This window comes from Aotus nancymaae, unplaced genomic scaffold, assembly GCF_030222135.1.
Source record: "Aotus nancymaae isolate 86718 unplaced genomic scaffold, 86718_ANA_hifiasm-v0.15.2.pri h1tg000064l_1, whole genome shotgun sequence".
Lineage (NCBI taxonomy): Eukaryota > Metazoa > Chordata > Mammalia > Primates > Aotidae > Aotus > Aotus nancymaae.
The window spans coordinates 19,755,120-19,768,999 of record NW_026988479.1 but is presented as its reverse complement, the minus strand read 5'-3'; the positions used below and the strand labels follow the sequence as shown (position 1 = coordinate 19,768,999).

The window sequence follows — 13,880 nt, the reverse complement described above, 5'->3', positions numbered from 1 at the left end:
GACAGGCCCCAGTGTGTGTTGTTTCCCTCCCTGTGTCCAAGTGTTCTCATTGTTCAGCTCCCACTTATAAGTGAAAACATGCGGTATTTGTTTTTCTGTTTCTGCATTAGTTTACTGAGTATAATGACTTCCAGCTTTATCCATGTCCCTGCAAAGAACATGATCTCATTCCTTCTTATGACTGCCTAATATTTCATGGTATATGTGTAGATACATGGTATATATATACTACATTTTCTTTATCCAGTCTATCATTGATGAGCATTTGGGTTGGTTCCAAGTCTTTGCTATTGTGAATAGTGCTGCAGTGAACATATGTGTAAATGAATCTTTATAATAGGATGACTTATATTCCTTTGGGTATATAATTCAGTATGGGATTTCTGTGTCAAATGGTATTCCAAATTCTAAATCTTTGAGGAATTGCCACACTGTCTTCCACAATGGTTGAAGTAATTTACATTCCCACCAACAATGTAAAAGTGTTTCTATTTTTCTGCAACCTCGCCAGCATCTGTTGTTTCTTGACTTTTAATAATCACCATTCTGACTGGCATATGTCATTGTGGTTTTGATTTGTGTTTCTCAAATAATCAGTGATGTTGAGATGTTCTTCATATGTTTCTTGGCTGCATTACACTTTGTATTTTTTAAAAGTTCATGCCATTTATTTTGTAGAATATACTTCAATTTTGATTTGTCTAATGTTTTCTCATAATTAGACTGAGGCTGTGCATTTTATACAGGAATATCAATTAAGGAACATTGTGTCCTTTTCTATGAATTATGACAGGAGCTACATGATGTCCTTTTGTCTCAATACTGGTACCAATATATGTTAGCTTCTATCACTTAATAAAGATGGTATCAGCACATTTTCTTTACTGTATTGTTACTGATTTTACCTTAGTAAACAAAAAGTTATTTGTGGAAGATACTTTGAAATTTTATACATATTTTGTATGTTATTAAACTGTAAGTTTTAGTTTCCATTGATGATTTTTTAATTTTCATATTTATTAGTTGTGATTCCACTATGAAAAGTCTTTTTCTTTCTTTCTTTTTCTTTTCTTTTCTATTCTTTCTTTCATTTCTTTCTTTCTCTCTCCCTTCCTTCCTTCCTTGCTTCTTTCCTTCCTTCCTTCTTTCCTTCCTTCATTCCTTCTTTCATCTTACTATTTTGGCATAAGATCATGTAATTATTATATTAACTAATGGGTTATAATTAATTGCTATCCTTATTTATTTTCATTCTCCAAATATTCCACATGATAACTGGGAGCTCACTCAGCTGGCTCCTGCATTCTTTTGACATGCATTTCTCCTGTTTCTGATAAAATAAGATATTCTTGGCTCTTTTGGACTGTTCTTCCCATGATCCTGAAATCCACCACTTTTTCCAGGAAACGTTAGTTGTTTTTAGTGCAGGATGACATACAATATATATAACAAGATCATACATTGTGATGTCAATGAAGATCACGGGAGTAGTAACAAGCCATTCTTACCCCTCTCACCATGGTGTTATCACAGCAGAAGACTAATGAGATGTCTGAACTCCCATCCCCAACCCAGCAGCAATGAGTCATGACTCATTTGGGATGTCAAGAGAGCTACATAGAAAACCTGGACTTCAATCCTATCTGACAGTAAACAGGTCATGCTAGGTTGCTAAGGCAAAAAACTTAGATTAGATTCAGGGTTTTAAAACATAATATTCAAAATAACAGGATTCAGTAGAAAATAACTCATCTTGCCAAGAACTAGACCAATCTCAAGTTAAATGAGAAAAAAGGCAATAAACAAATATCAACAATGAAATGACAAATATGTTAGAATTATCTGCCAAGGATTTTAAAGCAGTCAACAAAAAATACCCCAATAAGTAATTATGAAGATGCTTGAAAGTAATGAAAATAAAGAAATTCTCAGAAAAAGATATAGTAAATATTATAAAAAGTAAAATAAAAATTTAAGAACTTAAAATAAGCAATTTAAAAAGAAACACATAGATAAACAGAAAAGCAGAATGAAGAGGAGAAGGAAAGCCATCAGTGAACTTTAAGTAAGAATAATAGAAATTATCCAGTAAAAGCATTAGAGGTAATAGACTGAAAACTGTAGAACTATAACAAAATATCTACCATGTGTATCTTTGGAGTCCCAGAAAAAAGAGCAGAAGAAAGATGGGTCTTAAAAACTATTCAAAGACACAATGACTGCAAATTTCTCAAATTTGGCAAAAGACATACATAAACAAGAAGCTGATAAAATCCACATTGGGTACTCAAGAAATGATAATTTTATGACACATCAAATGATTTTAACAAATTCTTAGTAGATATGCTAGTACATTAGTGACCATCTAATGTAGAGGGGTCATGTTAAGTTAGCAAGTCCACAGCCTTTAGTTCAGATGTCAATAACTTATGGCAAGGAGTGAGTGGACCTTATCATTCAAAGTATACAGATTTAGGTATAAGAAATCCCTGGGGGCTTTGTTGGTCAGGAGCTGTAAACCAACGCAGGCTCTCAGAGCATCATGTTTGTTTCACATGTTTATCACTGAATTTCCATACTAAAAACAGTTTCCTGATAATCACAAAGTTTGGCAGGTTACTTACAATATCCCCCCTGACATGGTTTGACTCTTGGATTACCTTTCCTGTAGTTTCAATTAATAGATTGAGGCCCAATGTGATGGGCCTCCTATTAATTAAAAGACTGATGTTCAAGTAGATAAGGACAAGTGTTGCACACATGTTATTCCTTGGGAAAATGGTGAGAAGGAAACAAAGAAAGAATTGAGGGCAGAAATTACAGAAGTAAAGCTAATCATACTTGTGAAGAATATTGGTTATCTCTTGTTTTCAAAACTTGTTAACTTGCTGTGTGCATTTCCATAACATTTCCTAGTTAGATGGGTATCAGTTCAGAAAGAGGAAATGAGATATTGATAGCATTCAGTTCCATTGCCCCTTTGGGAGGAAGAAGGAGGCAGGGAGGTTTTGTATTAAAAATGTAGAAGAAGAGAAATAGGAAGAAAGGAAAAGTAGAGGGGAGGCTTGGAGTGACATTATAGTTCCCTCTGTACGTGCTGTCCTCCTCCAGTACACTGAGGAATTCACAGGACACTCTCTATAGTGCAGTTACTCTCAAACACTGTCTAGACATTATTATTGTAGAGAAAAATAATCCGTCTTCAAGGGAATTGTATTTGTCCATTTATTGACCATAATTGTAACAAAAAACTTAGAGAAAGAACATTATCAGTGAAGCTAAAGCTGTTCAATTAGCTTGGCCATTAAACATCTGCCTTTTTGTCACTAAATAATCTGCCAATAGATTGAGGGGAGAGTATGCCTTCCAGGTTTTCCCATCATAAAAACATAATGTAGCACTCTATACAAAGGCGTTGCTAAAAATTAATACTAAAAAATTGAACACTTACTATATGGCAGATATATGCTAAGAGTTAAGACACTGACAGTCATAAGAGCTTCACATTTATTATCTCAATCATTATCATATAACTCAATAAAATAATAATAATCATTTCCCCAATTTTATCAATAAGGATACTACACCATATAGGTCATAAATTGTAGACCAGAGTTGGAATCTGATTCCCTCATCAAAGCTTTTAAACATTATGTAGAAACATAGGCTTCATGGCTGAGAAAGAGGTTTAAAGTTGGGGCCAGGCTAAGATGGCTTTGAATGTCAGAATAAGGAGTCTGTACTTTATTCTCCAGACATTTGGGAATCATTGAAGGTTTAGTACAAAGCTGTGACATCAGTAAAATAATGCTCTAGGAGGATAAATGTGGGTGAAATGTACAGAATAGATGAAAAGAAGAAGAGATATTCAAAAAATTATTAAATCTACCATATGTTGAACACCTGTTATGTACCAGACACATGTCATCTAATTTGATAAAAGATATACAGCGTGTAATAAAGCAAAGGAGATGAGATTCAAGCTAAGTAGACAAGTATACATAATATACAACAAATAGAATCAGCAGAATTAGCAATTGATTAGCAATATAAATCAGAATGTGACACCCAGAATGTTCTCAAATAGACTTGTGATAGCTCATTTTTCTTACCTATAACATGAAGAAAACTGTGATTATAGCAAGATTCAAAGGCACTGGGAAAACAGGGCACCAAGCTGTAAAATAATCAGCCTTGTTTACTGCCAAGAACCATCATGCAGGGAATCTAGTGCTATGGGTCAACCTTGGCCAGATATATTATACAGGCTCAATCTACTTCACTGAAAGCATATGGTTGTAGCCTACACTTCATCACTGAGTGAACAGCATTTGTTGAGAGCTAATAATGTGCACTACTCTAAACCTGCTGCTGTATATCTTCTAATAGAATATCCAGAAAGTAGAAAGTAGTACATCTCTATTGTGAAAAATATATATATATTTAATAATTTATATAGCATCATGAGAATATCTATAAAAAACTTCAGAGCTTACCTCAAATTCCCTCAAAGAAATTCTTTTTTCTTGGATCTTCACATTTCACAGCACTGGGGCTTTGAACAAAAATGTTCAAAATTCCAAAACTTCATGAATAGCTTTGATGTAAAATGTTTTTGAAGCCCACTGAGCTGAACATATTACAAGACTTCATTTAGCATTTCCATTTTAGGGTTGATCCTAATTTACAGGAAATGATGGCATTATGCCAAACTCTCGATGTTAAATTTTCCTCTGATTGTTTTCTTAGCCTACAAGATCTCCAGTATCAGCTCTTATTGTAGTGCATACCTTCCCATCTACAACACTTTATAAGAACTGAAATTTTGGAAAGCAAGATGTATTTTTAGTGGAAAATTCAAATGTGAACTAAGAGCTAGAAGAAGATATCTATTGGGTAAGGGATGAGGAGTCAGATAAGTTACGGGAGGAATTAAGTTGACTGGCTTCATTACAGAGGAGGGTGATGGATAAGTGGCACAAAGTAGGCAATTTTCTATTTATTAACTATGAATGACTATTTATTAATTATATTCCAGGAGTAAATAGTTAATGTCCAGGGCATCTATGACTATTTGTGATTCTGAAGACATAAAAAACTGGTTCAATAATGCAATGTTATTTCTGAGGTTCAACAAGATAGTTACTTTTAAATAAGTCAAATATCAGTGAGAAAACACACAACATGTATTGAGTATAAAAGTGCTGAATAAGTGAGTCCTAACACTTAATAATGAAAATTAAATGTCTTGTGTTTCATGTCCCTCCCACCAGGAACTTGTAGGAAAATTGTAGCTATACTGGGTGTGTATAAACAAATTTAAATAAGGCAAGTATTTTCTTTCAAGAGAAAAGGGGATTATGGGTTTATGTGTGGGCAGTAAATAAACTTCTTCAGTGCAGTATTATGAAAGGTAGTATTCAGAATGTGCTAAAGAAACACACAGAAGGAATACAAAATCACTTTTGGGAGATCAAGGATGTTTCCCAGAGGGTTTTAAGGGACCAAAATAATCTAAGAGTTGGAGAAAGACAGCCATGCAAAACAGAGGGAGCTTCATGGTTTTGATGCCTATTGACTTTTTGGAATAAAATAAATCCAGTCACATGAAGGCATTCTAAACTTTGAAAGTGACTCTCATTTTGATGTTTTTTAGACCCCCCTCTCCAGCCTTCAAGAGAATGTAGGCATGCTTTCAAGACTAATAAACTCTTAACATAAACAGAGTAACTCTCTTCACTTCTCAATCTAAAAGAGTTCGCCCTTGCTCCCATCACAGTCACTCTCTACTACCTTTTTCCATTTTATTTTTCTAGCACATATCACTTTGTGTATCATCACTTTTGTATTGTCTAACTATGCCCACTAAAATGCAAGTCCAAAGGAGTAACAGCCAAGCATATCTTGTCTATCCCTATATCCCTAATGTCTGAAAAAGACCCTGTCATATAGAACATGCTCAATAGACGCTTTACAAATAAAGGAATGGCTGCCTTCTGTGCAAAAGTTAGAAACATCTGGTATACTTCTGCCTTGACGTTTTAGTAGCATATTAATTGACTGTATTACTTGATTTTAGAGTGAATATTGAGTCATAAAATAACATCAAAGCATCTATTCTGACTGGCACTAAACTTTATTGTAGTGCCAGTATTTGACAAAATATAATCACTGTCACTGTGTTAGTTTTATGCTAGAAGTCTACATATTCCTCACAAGGACTGTAAGTTTCAATTAATGAGTTTGGTACTATGCATTTTAAATGCTTACCTACCTTATATAAGAACAAATTATACAAATGGAAATCAACTCAATTTACTTGGTATTTGTTGAGTACTTACTATATGACAAAGCTTTTGAATAGAGTTATTAGTAATTACAATTTCAGGGCTGTTTATAAAGTCAATATATCTTTTTGGAAGACTCATAATCAAAATGCCTTTCCATTTGTAAACCTGCTTTATGGTACAAGAATAAGTTTGAAACCCAGTAAAATAATCTACAATTTTACATTTTCCAAAGGTGTTCTCTACTCTGTGCTATTTCAGTGGTAATAATGATGAAATTCATTAAAATGACTATAATATATCAAGACTCATGGCAGATCAGGATCTGTGTATATGCAGCATCCCTATAATTCTCATTACAATTTCATCAGTTGATACTATGATTATCCTCATTTTGCCACAAGAAGACTGAGGCTTATAAAAGTTTGTTATGAGAAGTCTTAGAGGTACTAGTGTCAAGGCTTGTAACTATCTGACCACAAAAGCAAAGTTTCTAGTCACTACACATATGGACTTAATATACTAACATGTTTTCTTTTCAAATGAGCAATGTATTTATTTAGTTCTGACCTAGATACTTTATAATTCATATTAATTTCTGTTATTGACTACAGCTTATATGTTTATCTACCTTATCATAGACTTAAATGCACAAAAAAGTAATAATAAATTCATTGATATTGAACTAGTATCTTACTTTCATCCATAAGTTTCCTATGGGAAACTGACCACAGAGTAAAAATAAAAATAATCAAACATCACAGGTATTACTGTTTTTCATCACAATTAAAGATCAGAACTCCTGCTCAGAACTCTTCTCTTGATGATTTTTCTTAACCAGAAGTTGCTATAATACTTCATATTTAATGAGTGGGTTAATTTGAGGTAGTGTAATATTTTTTCTTCTAGCTGTTAATGCATCATGTCAGATAAGGCAAAAGTATTTTGTTAATCCACCTAATACATTTTCCTACTTGCCCTCTTCCCAGGTTTCAGCGATACCTCATACAAATAATGGCTTAAAGCGATGGTGAGATCAATAATCCCTGATTGATCTGGCTTTTTAGATCCAACTTAATTGTTAAAGTGACCATTTAAGGATAATAAAAAGCTCAAGGCATCAGCTCTCCAAAGACCTGTGTCCAATTGGTGGCCCTATGTCTTCATGTATGTTCTAGGGTAACTGGCTTATTCTTAAGCTTCAGTTTCCTCCTGTACTTAAAAAAAATATATTGGCAAGGTGTGGTGGCTCAAGCCCATAATCCCAACACTTTGGCAGGCCGAATCAGGTGGATCACCAGAGGTCAGGAGTTCCAGACCAGCGTGACCAACGTGGTGAAACTCGGTCTCTACTAAAAATACAAAAATTAGCCATGCGTCGTGATGCGCACCTGTAATCCCAACTACTAAGGAGGCTGAGGCAAGAAAATCATGTGAACCCAGTAGGTGGAGATTGCAGTAAGCCAAGATCACACCACTGCACTCCACCCTGGGGAACAGAGCAAAACTCCATCTCAAGAAAAAAAAAAGTATTACATGTACTTCTTAAGGTATTTTTATTAAATTAGAGATCATACAAGCACAATGCTGTAATGCGGAAACTGGACCCCTTCCTGACGCCTTACACTAAAATTAACTCCAGATGGTTTAAAGGCTTAAACATAAGACCTAACACCATAAAAACCCTAGAAGAAAACCTAGGCAAAACCATGCAGGACATAGGCATAGGCAAGGACTTCATGACCAAAACACCAAAAGCAATGACAACAAAAGCCAAAGTAGACAAAGAGGATCTAATTAAACTCCAGAACTTCTGTACAGCAAAAGAAACAATCGTTAGAGTGAACTGACAACCAACAGAATGGGAAAAAATTTTTGCACTCTACCCATCTGACAAAGGGCTAATATCCAGAATCTACAAAGAACTAAAACAGATTTATAAGAAAAAAAACAAACCCATTCAAAAGTAAGTGGAGGATATGAACAGACACTTTTCAAAAGAAGACATATATGAGGCCAACAAACATATGAAAAACTGCTCAACATCACTGGTCTTTAGGGAAATGCAAATCAAAACCACATTGAGATACCATCTTAGACCAGTTAGAATGATCATTTAAAAATCTGGAGACAACAGATGCTGGAAAGGATGTGGAGAAATAGGAACACTTTTACATTGTTGGTGGGAGTGTAAATTAGTTCAACCATTGTGGAAGACAGTGTGGCAATTCCTCAAATACCTAGAAATAGAAATTCCATTTGACTCAGCAATCCCATTACTGGATATATACCTAAAGGATTATAAATCGTTCTATTGTAAAGACACATGAACACATATGTTCATTGCAGCACTGTTTACAATAGCAAAGACCTGGAACCAACTCAAATGCCCATCGACGATAGACTGGACAAGGAAAATGTGGCACATATAATACTATGCAACCATAAAAAACGATCAGTTGGTATCCTATGTAGGGACACGATGAATCTGGAAACCATCATTCTCAGCAAACTGACACAAGAACAGAAAATCAAACACCACATGTTCTCACTCATAGGTGAGTGTTGAACAATGAGAACACATGGGCACAGGGAAGGGAGCATCACATACTAGGGTCTACTGGAGGGGGTTAGGGGAGGGACAGCAGGGGGTCAGGAGGTTGGGGAGGGATAACATGGGGAGAAATGCCAGATATAGGTGACGGGGGGATGTAGGCAGCAAACCACCTTGCCATGTATGTACCTATACAACAGTCCTGCATGATCTGCACATGTACCCCAGAACCTAAAGTATAATTAAAAAAAAAAAAAACTAAATAAAATAAAATAAAATGAAAAAAAAACCAAAACGGTAACACACTGCTGACAAAAGAATAATCTCAATATTATGGTACAATTTTTTTAATCACCACAACCGTGGAGTTAGCCCTCATGAACTACTATAGGGTCAGACTGGAAAAAGTTGAGGACCCAAATTTTGTCTATTTTCCTGGCATAGCCTGATTTTTCCCCTATCCAGCACCGTTGCTCCAGCTATGAAATTTAGTCTCCCTGCAACTATCTACTGTTGTCTAGGCACAAATTTTACTGGAGGACATCAGAAAGCCAGTCCAGAGAAAGCGCTTTTTCTTGCACTTTGAATCATTTGTTAATTAACTCATCCATTTCTGGCATTAAGACTCTAGGAAACTCACATATAACCAATACTGATGAAGAAGTATAGATGGTTAAATCAAAGACCTATGTATTAGTGCAAGCAGCTACTTGACTAGTTAGTGATGAGTGGGAGGTAGTGCCAAATTTGAGCATCAATATACCTAGAATCTCCAATGTTCTCTGATGGGTATAGCTTACTCAAAAACCACCCAGTCAGCATGTGTATATTGTTTCCTTAGAGAATGATAACATGATTGTATATTGCTTTCTTTTGGTGATATTATAAGATGGACTATTGAGTTGCATAAAGTTTCTTCATTAAAAAAATATTCAAACAAATCTTAATGAGAGTTTATTTGAGGAAAAAGAAAATTAAAAATAAATAAATAAATAAAACTCCCTAGGTTTTATCCCATGTAGAAACAAACTGGAAAAAAAAATACTAAGACATTTTAAACCAGCTTTCCTTGAAAGATTCAAACAATTCATGCCCATTTCTTTTAATCATTACTTTCCTTTCAAACAAATATTGGCCAAGAGTACTATCTCCATTAAAGCAGGGAGCATTATCTGGTTTTGCAGTCTGCACTTCATTTAGCAGAGCCTATGAATCAGAATGAGTTTAGTGACTGGGCCTTATTTACATATGTAAATATAGAAACTTTTTTCAGTTCTTCAGCAAAGTCTCTACCTCAGCTCCGAGATCCAAAATGCTGCATGAAAATTTGATCAAAAGCCAAACACTCAACTGACAGACAGGGAAATCAGATGACCATGCTGTTTATGGTCAGAGGAATAGTAGTTTTGCTCACAAATCAGCAGCAGGAATTAAGTAGTGGCAATTCTTTCTCTTCAAAGCCAGATTAATGTTGTTAGCAGCTTACTATCCAGTGGCTGCTTTTTTTATGGGCCAAATAACTCATTTGAAAATTTATGATGTATTCATTTTTGCATTTTTAGTTCAAGTAATCATCTAGAACACAAACGTGTTTCCGTGCAATACAGGCATATGACCTTATCAAACACACCTTGAATTAATGTAAAGTGTGGATAACATGCAAGCAGTAGATGCTAACCATTTCAAGGTCACTAAGTCATGTACTTTTTTAAGTTTTAGCTGCGCCTGAAAGCTTTTCATGACTCTCTCAAGCTGGTCCCAGTCCCTTTATATTCCTATAGCAATTTCACTTGGAATTTTAATATCTAAATAATTATTTAAAAGATGAGAATGCAAAGGCCTGACTTTACTCAACCAAAGGTGATGCCCCACAATATCTGTTCCACATAGAGCTTCCAGTCAGAAATTACACTGTAACACTAAATTCCAATAAAACACTAAAATCCAGTAGGTTGACCTACTACAAAATTTAATTCAATCTTTTTTTTTTTGTATTACTAATTTTAACACACTGCCCAAAATACAGCATGTTGAATGAATGAGTGAAAAAATGTTACATGTAGATTCATTCACAATTAAAATACGGACATTTTAACTCTCCAATTTAATATACAGTTGATCCTTCAACAGCATAGGGGTTCAGCAACCCTAATGAGCCCCAAACACAGTTGAAAATATAGCAATTTCTGACTCTTCAAAAACTTAACTACTAATAGCCTACCATTGACCAGATAACATAAACAGGGGATTAACACATACTTTTTATGTTATATGTATTATATACTGAATTCTTAATAAAAAAGAAAGACTGAAAAGAAAACATTATTAATCTGGAAACCATCATTCTCAGCAAACTGACACAAGAACAGAAAACCAAACACCGCATGTTCTCACTCATAGGCAGGTGTTGAACAATGAGAACACATGGACTCAGGGAGAGGAGCAGCACACACTGGGGGCAGCTGGGGGGAGGGTAGGGGAGGGACAGCGGGGGTGGGAAGGGTGGGGAAGGATAACATGGGAAGAAATGCCAGATATAGTATGCACCTATGCAACAACCCTGCGTGACCTGCACACGTACCCCAGAACCTAAAGTAAAATAAAAATTAAAAAAAGAAAACTATAAAGAAAAGAAAACATACTTACTATTTATTAAGTGAAAGTAGATCTTCATGAAGGTCTTTATTCTCAACATCTTGACATTGAGTAGGCAGAGGAGGAAGAGGAAGGTGTGGTTTCTTGCTGTGTTCCCAAGGGTGGCAGAGGTAGAAGAAAAACTGGGTAGAAGAGGAACTGTGCATTACAAACCTGTGTTGTTCAAGGGCCAGTCGTACAGATATATATATTTAATGTGTTTACTATTAAGCAAAAATAATAAGCAAAATTCCACTAGAAATTCTCCTCGATACCTCCTCAATCCTGCTCCCAGGCCTTGGCCAATGTGCTACCTCTGCCTTGGAGTTTCTTCGTGCTTCTGTTTTTCTCTGACACCAACTCAAAGCCCGCAAGGTTTTCTCTATTTAGTCCAGCTTTTGTTAAGTCTCTTCTTTTCAGAAATCTGTCTGCTTTCATGAGCAGGGAAGGTCATTACTCACTCATGGACCTTTTTAGTCCATACTTGCTAGGGTGTTACCTGCTTCAACATCCTCCAACATAGGAGAAGTTTAAATAATTAAATCATAAAAAGAAAACAAAAGGAATGGAAGCAAGAAAGGACAGGAGGGACGACAGACAGAGGCAATGTAACCTTTCTTTCTCTTTTTCTTTTTAAACAGGTACCCTGCAGCTGTTTAATAAAACCATCTACTTACAATGATAAATTACTTAAAAATTATATCAACCCTAAATTGCCTCCCAAAGTTCTAACTGCTGATGGCAGCAATGTTTTATGGAGATTTAAACAAGGTAATTTGGCAAAGAAGCATCAACTCACACTCGTGCAGCCCTGAAATGACTATCAGGTGGCAGAAAGTGCCTGAGAAATGAGGTAAATGTCTGGAATACCTAATTTGTTACTTTGTGTACTTGTGCTCCCTGAGTTGGCTGTAGCACAAATGTTTGATGGTCAAAGATATTTAACCTTCATTACTGCTTGTGGGAGCATTTGTCTGTATTATTTTATGCTAAAGAAAAAAGGTGCTTCTATGCAGATGGCTTCTGACCTCAGTCTTCTATAGGGCTTTTGCCATTGCCTTGTTGAATGCCATGTAAAAATAGAAAAGAGAAGTGGGAAGGAATACTTTAGTCAGTCTCTCTCTCTCTCTCTCTCTCTCTCACACCTCTCTCTCACTCTTACACACACACACACACACACCCCTTTTTTTCCAGAGTGACAGCTTAATAAAAATTCAAATGTTGGCTTCAACTGAATCAAATTTGAACTACAATCACATGACATTTTTGTTTTAAAGTGAGATGTAGTCACTGCATTCATAAAATGTAAGAATTATTAAACTTACAAATCAAATAGCACAAATGCTCGTTCTGGCCGTTTACCTGGGCTCTGTTTTGCTGCCACAGTCTCTCCCATTTTTCCTATTTAACAAAGTATTCCACTGAGACTCAGGTGAAGGGATTGAGCTTCAATAGCTTGATTCAGACCATGGCAATGACAAAAAAAATAAAACCTTTATCAACAAAACGTTTGCAACATTTCGGATTTCCTGGAAGCCCTTCAAAAATAAGTGACTGCTTTCACCAGAAACCACCTGGCTTAGTACAGAAGAGGCAGCTTTTCATGCTTGGGTATCTGGTGTGACCAACAATAATCCCTTGGGAAGGTACCTGCCTGACACAGTAGAGACTGCTAGATAGCAGCATAGTAAACTAAAGCAAAAACTCTATTTGTGAAGATTGCTTTTTAACTGATAGAGTTTTGCGGAAATGAAACAGAAACCCCAGAGATGTCCAGAATTCACAGATGTCCTAAATTGCTTAGTTTTTTAACCTCTTACATCTTATTTATTCATTAATTCATTCAGTTAACAAATATTTCAGAGTGCCTCCTAGCACCATATATTTTGTGAGGCACTCTGATACAGTGGCTATCAAAAAGACAGAATCTCTGCTCATAAAATTATGTTCTGGGGGAGGAAGTAAACATAAATAAAATTATTATACATTATTATAAGTGCTATAAGGAAAAAAATGACTATGAGATACTCTTTAACATAGGGTGAAGAGGGGCTACATAAGATAGACTGATTTGGCTGGATTTTACAACAATCTGAAAGGGCTCCTTTTAAACAGTGACCTGAAGAATGAGAAGGCACCAGATAAGCCTATGAAAATAAGGCAAGGGAGGGAATTATCATTAGGTGAGGTTGAGGCAAGAGCATATGCTCAGATCTGAAGACCTTAAAGAAGTCTTGGAAACTGCAGCATGACATCAACTTGGAGAGATAGCCAAGGACATTTTAGGTCATATTAAGGAGCTTAGTTTTTTGCTTTCCTCAAGAGCATTGAGAAAAAATTGGGACTTTAATTAAAACTCATTGATGATGAATGATTTTGAACATTTCTTCATGTACTTATTGGTT

The 13,880-nt window shown here is 35.5% G+C and overlaps 1 long non-coding RNA gene across 1 annotated transcript in view; it reads right to left on the bottom strand.

Moving 5' to 3' along the window:
• The window catches only part of LOC135270645 (uncharacterized), a 74,717-nt gene extending 63,181 nt beyond the window's left edge, over window positions 1-11,536 (bottom strand). Inside the window, exon 1 of the long non-coding RNA XR_010338779.1 lies at window positions 11,488-11,536. This is a non-coding gene — a long non-coding RNA (uncharacterized LOC135270645). The remainder of the gene's footprint in view (window positions 1-11,487) is intronic.
• Between the last annotated feature and the right edge of the window lie 2,344 nt (window positions 11,537-13,880).